This window comes from Leucopleurus acutus, assembly GCF_964270905.1.
Source record: "Leucopleurus acutus genome assembly, chromosome: 5".
NCBI lineage: Eukaryota > Metazoa > Chordata > Mammalia > Artiodactyla > Delphinidae > Leucopleurus > Leucopleurus acutus.
This window is the reverse complement of record NC_139147.1, coordinates 55,629,879-55,642,463: the sequence shown is the minus strand read 5'-3', so window position 1 is coordinate 55,642,463 and position 12,585 is coordinate 55,629,879. Positions and strand designations below refer to the sequence as shown.

Here is a 12,585-nt window from a genome sequence, read left to right as displayed (position 1 = left end):
ACTGCCTATGAAGGCTTTTCTATATTTATGATTAATTCCTTACAGTAAATTATCAGAAATAGAATTCCTAGGTCAAAAGACACAAATATTTTAGGCCTCTAGGTGCATATTGCTAAATGGCTTCCCAAATGGTTTGTAATAATGTATTTCCCAGAGGTATAAGAAGTTTCTCTTTAACACAATCTTGATAGCACTCATTGTTTTATTTTCTTTTAGTCTAAAAATAACATTTAGCTACTTTTCCCAAAAATTGTATGATTATCTATCTATCTCCATTAATAAGAGAGGTGGGATGTAAAGAACTCTTGCATATTTTCTAGTTCAGATATCAATGGATGTTGTGGATATTTCCTGAAGGAAAAAAAAAATACTGAGGCAAAATAAATGAAAACAAAGAGGAATAGTGTATTATTAGCATATCTATTTATTTATATTGCTCTCTATTTAACTACCCCAAGACCAATTCTTCTAAAATTAGTTCCATTTGATCTCTTTTGCTGAGAGTTCAAGCCTCCAAACTCCATTGCCCTCTGTTAGACTGACTTCCCTTTCTGATCCCACTGTACATAAGCCCAGGAAGTGTTAGAGTGAAAGCAGGTAAAACTATTGCTTGGTGCTCTGGGGCAAAGAAAGAAATGATGAGAAAAAAGAAAAGAAAGTGGCAGCAACAGCATAAATAAAACAGACCTAGAGTGCCTTGCTGCCAAGCACAAGACTGGATAAAGTTTCTCATTTGTTGCCTCTAGACTGCTTATTTATTTCAGTAACTGGGTAGCCAGTTTCTCTAACAGCATATTAATATACACCCATAAATTAGATTGATAGAGCTTTTGGAGGCCCATTACTAAAAGGCAATTCAGCAGAGGTAATTCTTAAATCAAGAAAATATATTCCACAAGATCATCTGTAAGTCACCTGTTAAGAATTCAGATTGTATTTACTCAAAGGAACATTGATTTAAATGAGGCCGAGTCTCCCAAAAAAGTCAGAAAAAGCCAAAAACACATAGAGGGGAAGAAAGAACTGTAGGACCTGAACCATCCTAAGCCTTTAGGGTTGAGTATCCTATCATTAACAAACTTATGGGGAGGGAACAACTCAGTTCCTGGTGTAAGGGCTAAAAGTTCTGAGGGGATCATATGAAAAACAAGTATTCCTAATCATGATACTAGCTATTTTCTGTATTTGACTCACATCAGCTCTCAGTTACACAGAAAGGCTGGAGAAACAAGGGTAATTCTCCAACAATTCAATGTTAGCTGATACTTCTTAATCAAAACACAAGTGCAAAGATTCACACACACAGACTCACACTAAATTCCCTCATTTAAAATGGAGCTTTCTAACACCTCTTAGTTTCTTGCCCATCCCTAATAAAACACTTCTTGCTGTCAGTATGAATATAATTCACCTATTCAGAATCTAGTTCTGTACCTTATTTTGTACTTTTAGTCTTATTTTAAAAACTCAGTATACAAAGTCATATGCCTATTAAAATTTGCATTCTCTATTCAAATACTGTTGAAATATACAACCTAGAGCCCATAATGAAGCAGAGAGAGGTTGGACAAACCTTGTTATTCTTTCACACTAAATCAGATCTGCTTCATTTCTTTAATAAAGCTGTACAGAAAAGGGCATGGCTTTGAGAATTATAGGACTGTGATCAAACTTTTTCTTTTATGGTTTCCTTAACCTCCCTGGTTATTTTAATAAAAAGTAACAGGCATTATTTCATAGCCAGAGCATACAAACGTGTGCCTTTTCCAGACAAAACAATCCTCTCATTTTCAGAATTTAAAAGCTCAGACATGGATAATTCCCCTTCTAATAAGCTCTCCTTCAGTTAGTAGCTGTTTGCACAGATCACAGTGAGGCTGAAGAGAAAGGAGGAAAATCCTCTGGCAACAAGGCAGAGAGGATGGAAGGCCTATGCTAAGCTATTCAGTGTTCAGCTTGAAAAAGAAAAAGATATAAAATTAATTAATCAATAAATCAGAAGCTATTTGGATCCTGAATTAAGAGTTAAGAAAGGCTAATGGCTTTCTTTTTCAGCCTGCTTTAAAATACAACCTGATGTGAATCTCTGTGATGAAAGGTTTTCCAGAGGAGGATCATCAATCCCATCATTTCCCAGAAGCTGAGCTGATATGTGTGGCAAGCCCTACCGGCAACAGTGGCAGCAGTAGCACTTTACAGCCTCTGCTGGGAATGAAGGTGTAAGTGCCTAGCAACAGAAAGGAAGCAGCCAGCCTGAAACGTTACCACTGTATTTCTGAAATAATCCGAAGCCCTTACCATTCTAGAAGAGGCTGAAGGAAACCTTTAAAATCAGTGTTAACATGGGAGAAATGGTGAATCCAGTTTCCCCTGGTGTATTCATTTCAATAGACTTTCCCTGTCAGCAGGAAACTTAACATTTACTCTGCCTTCCTGGAATTGAGAAACAGCTCTTCCGCAGGAACTATTCAGGTTCTGGCTGGTTGATCATAGGGCAAGTTAAAGTTCAGTGTCAATTTACAGCACACCTTTACCCACCAACCAAAATGATTTTATCTGCAGGCTGTTTTACTGGTTGAAAAATAAGGTACTGCCATCCATTTCTTGAAACAGTAAAATACCTTTCTTACTGCTCCCTCTGAGCTTCCAGTTACCACTTTTCCTCTTACCTAATGAAATTATAACAAGCTTTTTTTAAATTGTAAAGGCTTTTCTTTCCCTACTTTTAAAGCTGTGCATATTCACATCAAAGTAGGCACAGCTCTTGTTTATAATTTTTCAATCATTCATTTGAACATTTACCTTGTAGCACTCCTGTCACCTCCCTAAACTGTATATTATATAAGTACATTGCCTTTAAATCCACTCAAATGATCATCTTAAGTCACCTGACCAAGTTAGAGGCTCTAATTGGCCAACAAGGTTACATTTCAATGTGTGGGTGATGTTCCATGGTCCCATGAATTTGCTACCCTTGTCAGCTCTGGCACTTACATATCACACAATGCCAGGTGGGAAAAGTGAAAAGTATCAGTGTAAAAAACAGTAAAAATAAAGTTTGCTTTTCTCAGTGCTACTAGCTTGAAAACAAAATAATATACTTGGTATTTTCCAGGACAGGAGTCCAATTATAGAGAACTTTCCTTATGCCAACTAAATCAGGGTTTCTTGGCACTACTGACATTTGGGCTGGATAAATCTTGGTTACGCAAAGTTATCCTATGCATTTTTAGGATGTTTAGCAACATCCCTAGCTATCCAGTAGATGACAGTAGCAACTATCTTCCATCTCTCAGCCCCACTGTGACAAGCAAAAATGTCTCCAAACGCTGCCAAATGTCCTCTAGGGCACAAAATTCTCCACAGTTGAGAACTACCTACCTAAATGAACGAGTTAAAATGAAAGGTTAATTAAAAGAACATATAACAGATTGTTTTCAGCAATAAAAATAGGACCATCCTGTTATTAGGTATCATGTATTATATAAACACAACAAATCATTTGTCTACAAGAAAGAAAAATGACAAAGTATCTCATTTAGTTTCCATCAATGTCAAAAGTAAGTTGAGAGGATGCATATAGAATTGGTAGTTAAGAGCACAGAGACATTGGAGCCAGTCTGCAAGGGTATGTAACTCAGCTTCGACACATATTTGCCATGCAACCTTGTGTGGAATTAACATCTCAGTTTCCTCATCTGAAAAATGTGGATAAAGATTATCCATGCTTCACAGGGTTGTTGTGAAGAGTAAATGTTTAAAACATGTAATTGAACAGTACCTGGCACATAGTAAGGACTATGTAAGTGTTCCTATCATCATCTTGATTTAATTTTGTTTAAATTTGTGGCGAAATTAGTTCACTTTTCTTACAATTCTCTACCTTAGAGAAAAGCTATTGTATGAAAAGGAATGGTAATAATGAGACTTTAAGAATTGGGACAAAAAATTTTTTCAAATATATCCCATATGGTACAAATGGCAGCTTAGTTTGCATATGTTCAGCACTTTGCATTTTTCACATCAGCACATATTCATCTGCCATATTCTTTAAACTGCATAATATGCCGTTGTTAAAAATTTATCATTTTACCAGACCACTATTGATAAATACATTGTATCCAGTTTGTGTGTGTTTGTGGGTTTGCTTTTTTTTTGCTATGATAAACAAAGTTGCAATAAACAATCTTGAACATGCAACTTGGTAAAATTTTAAAATCTATTTTAAAAGCTGAATTTACTATTTCAGCACTGAATTAAATGTACTCCAGAAGTTCATGGTCTGTTAATAAAGAAAACCCTGATAATGCTAGTTATCGCTTCTGCTAGATTTTACCAAAAGAATTCCAAAACACTCCTTAAAGTTGAGATGTGAGATGTTTTAGCTACATATGAGAAGTACAGTAACCAGTTCAAGGCTGAAAAAAATATGAAGAGGACATTTTCTAGGAATAACTCAAGACATTTTGATGGGAGTTCCTTAAAACCAAACTTTTAACCATTACTGATCTGACTATATCTGCTAGCCAAGCAGCAACAGCCATTCTCGGTGGCTTTGAAAGGAGTAAAGCAGGTGTTCTATGGCTCTAGCACTCTCAAAGTCTATTTCTCACATGTTAGATAGATGCAGGTAAACAAGAAGGGCTAGGGCCATCAGGTTAAACTCAAAGAATAACAGGTTGAGGTTGTACCATTAGTTTATCAGCTGTGTGAAGAATAGGCGAAATATACTGATTATTTCATTTTCTAATTTTCCATTAATTTCTTCCATTTTGTATTTGTTTAGGTTCTTGGCAAGGCCTCAAAATGAACATACCTAGGCAAGGGAGGCCAAAACACTATTTTCCCACAAGGAAAAAATACATAGTTTGCTTAAGCAAACTCCAGGACTGAGAGACAATGGTTGGAAAATCTTTGCAAAAGTTATCAGAAACCAAACATATTTTCTGCCCCAAAATATCAGGGTACTCACTGTCCATCTCAGCTCTTGCCATTTAGCAAAGATCATTGTTAGCATTATCTGGCAGTTTATACCAGGAAGCAAGAAACTTGCAATGCATACCCAATGCCCCATATTTATAAATCTGCCAATATAGGGAACATCCTTGCCAAAATTAGCATCTTGTCTGAAGCAGGTATTTGATTCTCTTCAGATCTATTCAGTCACTATTCCTGGACTTACACAAGCAAACCTACAGAATATATACATTAATTTGTTAAAAATATATGGAATGTATTATACCTACAAAAATATGCACAGGTTAGAATTTACCTGAAAAAAAATTCCAAATATTAAACTACCCATCAGTTTCAGGTTATTTACAGATAGCACTGCCAAAACCATGCTGTTCAAAAATGTAGCTTGGACTGTTAGAAGGACCGTATGTTACCCCTAAGCAAATTCTCCAAAAGTGGAATATTTTCAGCAATTTAAAAATATTATGTTGTCATAACAGTTGGTAGACAATAATGGGAAAGAAAGGAAACAAGACAGACTGTAAAGACATGACACGTGGAGATGATAATCAAGAATGGAATGGAGAATACAATATGTACTTGACTCTCCCACCACCAACGACCCTACCCAAATCCAACTTGATTCTCTGTCAAGGTTAAAGATTTTGGAGAAGTCCCCAATTTTTTTGATCACATACTTCTAAAGCAGTAAATTCTGAAGATATATGAATACACTGAAAATATATGACTAGCAATTCATTTATGCTATTCATGCTATTGTAGGTACTACTATAATATAAAATTTACAAAATGAGATTAAAATAAGCAAAAAGGGGCTTCCCTGGTGGCACAGTGGTTTAGAGTCCACCTGCCGATGTAGGCGACACGCATTCGTGCCCGGGTCCGGGAAGATCCCACATGCCGCGGAGCGGCTGGGCCCGTGAACCACGGCCGCTGAGCCTGCGAGTCCGGAGCCTATGCTCCACAACGGGAGAGGCCACAGCAGTGAGGGGCCAGTGTACCGCAAAAAAAAAAAAAAAAAAAAAAAAGCAAAAAGTAAAGTTCTAATATTTGTTCGCACACCCTAACAGTCAGTTTCACATATCTCAGGTGTGCATATTCTACTTTGGACAGCCCTGTGTCAGAAAATGACTTCACATTTTAATTCAGGAAACAGATATATACCCATTTCATGAACTTGATAATATCTATTTCCTAAAAGACTAGAAATTTTTAAATGAGATATGCAAAGGGCCCTGCTCTGCACAAAGGAGGCTTTCAACAAATACTAGTTATAATTAAAAATGATTACCAGACCTTAACTTAAAACAAAAGTATGTCATTTTCATCTTTACTTATCTGTAAAATTAGATTCAGAAACAATGGATAGTACCTTTTTTTTTTTAAAAGGAAAACTTCTGATTTGGGGCTATGAAATTAGATGTGAAAATGCGGGATAAAACATTTACCCAAATTATCCAAACCTTGTATTCTTAATCTAGAGTTGAAGTCTGTGAAATGTACATTAAAAAATCATGAACTGTCTGAAAAGTAAGAAAGTTAATTTCATGGTTTGGCAAATTAGCTTAATCATAATACTTGATAGTTGGGAGAGAAAACAGGAAGAAGAATAATTACAAAGGGAGAATAATTTTGGTTTATTTAGGTTTTCTGGCTGAAATTTCTGAAAATTCAGAGTTGAGATTAACTGTGCAGACTGTTTCCTGGCTCTGTATAAAGGGTAAAATCAATTTAATATTAGTACATATTTGAATTGTTTTAACCATAGTGGGGACACAGTATCCAAATGACCCCATGCCTAGACCTCTGCCAATTTTCTACCACTGATTTCTTTGCCTTGAATCTTTGGAACCTGGGCCAATGGAATTTCCGTTCTGCTGTTTATGCCTATTGAATAAGCTCTTAGTTTTAGATTTGGCCTCATGCCCTCACTAGCATGGAATTCCCAAAGTCAGGAAAATTTTTTTTCTTTTTCTAAATCCCTTGCTACATCCCCAGTGCCTAGTACCTGGTGTACTTTAAGCATGCAATATTAATTTAAAGAATGAAGCCACCCATCCTTCTGCATAGTTCAAGGCCTCTGAAGGCAGAAGAGTGAACCTGTATGTAGATTAAGACTTCCTTCTTTGTTGACCTAGAGTCTTTTTTTAGAAGTCAAAGCAGCCCAGATACTGCAGCTAAGATGGATCCCTATAGACAACCATGGGGTCAAGATAGGTCGCCTGTCCTCCGGCAACTACTTCTCAGTATTTTTTATTGGTTCTTCACATCTCTCCAACCTCTAAATACTTAAGTACTTTGGGGTTCAGTCTTTTCTATCCTACTCACCCTATATCATTTAGTCTCCAGGCTTTAAATTTTTATCTCTGGCCTTGACCTCTCCCTTAACTACAAATAATATATTCAACAGCCCAATCAATAGCTCCCAGATGTCTAGTAGACACCTTGTCATAACTGAAATTTAGCTCAAGATATCTCCCCTACCCCACAAAACAGCTAAAGCAGAGCTACCCAGCCAAGTCATGCCTTGATCAGACTAACTGCACTCAACCCACAGACCAAGAAATAAATGTTCATGGTTTTAACCACTGAGTTTTGAGGTGATTTGTTATGCAGCAAATACTGATCAATACTCCACCCTAACTAAAATTGCAATTCTCCATCCTGACTCTGGTATTTCCTATCCCCCTTCCCTGTTTTTTCCTATACTGCACTTATTACTAATGTTAATATATTTTACTTATATCTCTTTTTTTTTTTTGCTATATCTCCCATTAAAATAAAAGCTCTACTTGGGTAGACATTTTTTGTCTATTTGATTCACTGCTGTACCCCCAGAACCTAGAAAGGTACATGCCACTCAAGCTAGCATTAAATATATGGTGGGTAAATGAATTAACAGTCAGCTCTGTGTTCACACATCTGATACAATTCCCTTAGTACAATATTCAGTATTCTACAAACTCTGCACATTCATCAAAAATACAGTTTATAACACATACAGTTCATGATACGTACAGTTCATGAATCATACAGTATGATTTATCTAATATGACTTAAAACCTGGTAATGAGACATTAAAAAAATCCATTTTACTATTCAGCATTGAAGATATGCTCTTTTAAAGTTTTTCCAGAAGAAATAAAGGAGCTTCCCAGCCCTTGAGTTGTAAGCTCCTAAGCAAATTTTGCTTAACTCCCTTAAATGTGTTTCCTGAACTATAAATTAGGAAAAATACCTACATCAAATACAAAGAACAGACAGGAATAAAAATGTACAAAGAAGAGGGATTTCATGCCACTCCTTGATGAAGGAATTGGATACTTAATATTTTGCCTTAAAAAAATATGTGTTCCTACAGCATTCTATTTCTCTTGAAAAGCACTTATTCTGGTTTGCTACTTTCCCAACAGACTCTAGGACCTTTGAAAAATAACTAGCATTCAGTGAATATTTGATAAATGAATGAATATTAGCATTTAAAAAATATTTACCAGAATGATTAAAATAATTAAACTTTTTTAACTACAATGTGGATGCTCACTTTAGCTACTGTCTTTTTAAATTTTTCTGGCATGAATAATCTTTAATAAAAAATATAGTATGGAAATATACTAAGTCTTCAACTTTTAAAAAATTATAAAAGGAACAAATAAAAGAAAAATATATTTATATGGATGAAATTTTTCAAGATAAAAGTAAAATTAGTGATTCTGAAGGAAAAAAAAATTTAATAAAACCAAAGTTGCTTCTTGAAAAGCTGAATAAAATAGACAAACCCCTGGAAAGCCCCACTAAGAAAACAGATAACATTATAATGAAAATGGAAATTCAAATCTACAAAGAAGAGATTAAGAGAATTATTGTATACTGATGTAACTTTACATCAATAAATTTTCAAATTTAGAGAAATAGTTGGTATGTTAAAAATTTTTATTTCCAAAGCTAACACAAGAAGATAGAAAAAATTATCAGATCAATAACCATATTACAAATTCAAATATTTTCTAAAGATCTACCACGAAATAAGCTATCAAGCTTGATTTTATAGGCCAGTTGTACGTAATCTACAAGGATCAAATGATTCTATTTGATTCTCATTTTTCTACAGCATAGAAAAAAAGATGGAAAATTTCCAATTCATTTTTCAAAAGTAACATACAATCCAAATTCCAAAAGAGTGAATAAAGAAAATTTATTTTAAATTCTCCCAAACATAAATATAAAATCCTGAATAAAATATCTGCGGCATAGCAAATATAAGGTTTGCTACTACTTCTTGTGTGACCTTGGGTAAATTACTTCACCTCGCTCTCATTTTTTTCCGTCTGTAAAATGAAGATCATAATAGTACCTAAAGCATGACATTATAAAGATTAAACAGTTAAGTTCTTAGAACAGTGCTTGGCACATGGCAAATCCTCAATATGTGTTAGCTATTATTATCCTAAAAATAAAATCAATATAATCCACTGCATTATCATTTTAAAGGGAAAAATAAGATATATAATCATTTAATAATTTTTTTAGCAGACATTTCAGCAAATCTTTAAATAAAACTGGTATAAAGGGCAATCGCCAAAACATTTTAAAGAATATTTATCTCACGCCAATAGCACAAATTATACTAAGTGTTAAAATACTGGTCATTCCCATTCAATTAAGTAATAAGACTACGATGTTTAATATCATTATGATTATTCCATACTTTAAAGATTACACTAATGAAATAAAGTATAAGAACAAATATTGGAAGGGATGAAATTATTATTTGCAGATGATATACAGCTAGAAAATCTAAGAGAGGAAGCAAAACTGAATCAATGAGGAATTTTAGTCAGTAGGCTGGATAAAAGATATACCAAAAATCAGTTTCTCTTTTAACAGTAGCAATAACAAATAAAAAATTTATAGGAGAAAAAGAGAACCCACTCACAGTAACAAAAATTATATAATACCCAGGAATAAATTTAATGAAAATGGTACAAGACTATATGATAAGCTATATTAAATTTCATTGAACATAAAATACAACCTGAATACTTAATATTGACTACCTCAGCAGTTTCTATATCTTCTCTATCACCCAACCTAGAAACCTGGAATCCCTTCTAGTTTCATCCCTCTCCTCACTCTTCACATTTGAAATCAGTCACTAAGTCCTGCCTATTCCACCTCATATATATTTCTCAAATTTGTCATCTTTTTGCTCTCCACTTCAATTATCTCGGCTATCCTTTGGAAAGATTCCAGTATATTAAATATTCTCCCTACTTCTGGTCTTATCCTCCTCAGAATCATAGCCTGTCTAGCTACCAGGGTAATCAATCTAAAACACAAACCTAACTAGATTAGGCCCCAGTTTAAAACCAGAGATCACCACTGAATTCAGGATAGAGTCCAAGCTCAAGGTTAATAAAGCCTTCAGTCATTTGGACCCAGCTTCGTCTCCTTCTCCTCCTTTCCCATCTTTTTGTGTCTTAAAACATGGCTCTGTTTCTCATATTAGGATACACAAGTATCTCCGACAAAAGATACTTCTCACAGCTACCACAAGTGGTATATCCTACTAAATTTACATCAATTTTTGGTGAAGATTTTTTGAGAAAGACCTTATTTTACATTAAAATAAATATGGAAGAGATGCAAAATTTGTGACTGCTCAAGTTAAAACGCAAGATTTCGAAGAAAGATGGCACTTACAGCAAACAGCTTTGACCCTTTCCCTCAGGTCAAAATGGGGATAATCATGATACATTTGTCATTATTAGTGAAAAATCTGACACTGCCAAACTACTATCACTGTATTTGCCAAGGAACTAAGATGTAACTAATACTTGCTGAGAACATAACTATGCCAGGCAACTGTTCTAAATTCTTCGTTGGTTAACTCATTTTATAATAACTTGACATGATTTCATCTCTACTACTCTCACACTTGCTCTCTACTCCAGCCATAGTGGTGTCCTTGCTGTTCCTTACACACATTCTCAGGCTCCCATTTCAAGGCCTTTGCCCTTGCTATTCTATCTAGAAATCTTTCCCCTTAGAGAGCATAGGTCTCTTTTTCAACTCCTTGTAGTACTGATATTTCCTCCAATGTTGTTTTCTCTATTCTGACCTCCCATTTCCCTTCCTTTTAACCATAACTCTAGAAGAATAATTCTCTATCTTTTTTCTCCATCTCGCTTTCTTTACTGTGCTTGTTATTTGTTTTTCTTTCCCCTATCAGAAGGTAATGGTAGGATTTTTGTTCTATGACAATAGGATTTTTACGTTATTCACTGAATCTAGTGCCTAGACCACTGCCTAGCACATTCTAGGCTCTAATTATTTACTGAAGGAACAACTTTATGAAACAGATACTACTGTTAGTCAAATTTTACTTTATGAAGAGACTGAAGCAGTGAGAATTTGCCTGGGATCCCATAGTAAAAGGCAGAGCTAGGATTGGTAAGCAGACAGCCTGGCTTCACTCTTTACCACAACTGCATGGTGCCTCTAATTTGTGCGGTGAATTCCATATGCACGATCTACTTAGTACATTTCCTTGATTAGACAGTTCCTTCCCAGCCGGTTCCCTGACTGGCAGGTTTAGCGCACTTTATACAATTGTTTACAGAATGAATAAATGCATAAATACATTAATTACCCAATGATTTACGCCTCAATTATTATTTTAAGCTTTCAGACTTAATTTTTAACTTAATATAAAAATAATTCCTGCCTTTAAAAATACAGTGACGTAGAATACTTTCTTTGAATTGACAAAACATGATTTCTGACAAATGGTTTAATTAAAAGGACGTGTACCCTATTCTTAAAATTTTATCCAAATTGGCTTTTAAAGCTTCATTCAACATTGGCATACATTAAGCAAAAAGCTCCAGAACCAGCCTGACTCATTTCATTATATATACATGCATAATATTATCTCTAATGAAAAACCGCGAACAGTGCCATTTCCTTAGACACCAAGATTTATAAAACAATCAACTACGCCAGATAAAAACAGCACCTTCACTTACAAAAACTGACGCTAATCAGAACACCCTCCGGAGCAACACTTGGCTCAGGAGTCACCTGGACCAGCTTTCTCAAACAAATTTGACAACCACTATCATAAGGGCATGACTAACTTGCCACCGAATCCGAATGGCCATAGGTTTACTCTAAGAAACAAACATTCCTGAGTAGAAGGGGTGGACAAATGAGCGGTTTTAAAAAGAGGCCCCTCCCAGGCCGCCTCAAAATCTAGAGCCCAAGATTCTCCTCCTCAGAGCTCCTCACCGTGTCTAGACTAGGGGGAAGCGACCATTTCTCAGGTAGAGGATGATGAACAAAGGAAAAACTGGCCATCCAGCGTGAAGGCCGAGGAACCAAACGCAAACAGACCGCACTGATTAACAGGGACCCCCCGGGCGTCCCACCGACCCACCGCCCCTTCACAGGTGGAGCCGCAATTGCACTTCTCGCGAGATGTCTCGTCTTCACGGGATCTCGAACTGAAACCTCGCGGCTTTTCGGATCAGGGGGTCTAAAAGGACAACTCCCAGCCCGCCTCCCGGACTCACAAAGGGCCTCGATCCCCACCTCACCCTCCCTCCA

The 12,585-nt window shown here is 35.7% G+C and overlaps 1 protein-coding gene across 2 annotated transcripts in view; it reads right to left on the bottom strand.

The window, feature by feature from the left end:
• Nucleotides 1-12,390, bottom strand: part of DZIP3 (DAZ interacting zinc finger protein 3) — a 121,408-nt gene extending 109,018 nt beyond the window's left edge. For both annotated transcript variants that reach the window (XR_014326235.1, XM_082840043.1), the window contains exon 1: nt 12,268-12,390. The gene's annotated coding sequence lies outside the window, so the exon portion shown is untranslated. The remainder of the gene's footprint in view (nt 1-12,267) is intronic.
• Nucleotides 12,391-12,585: the final 195 nt, after the last annotated feature.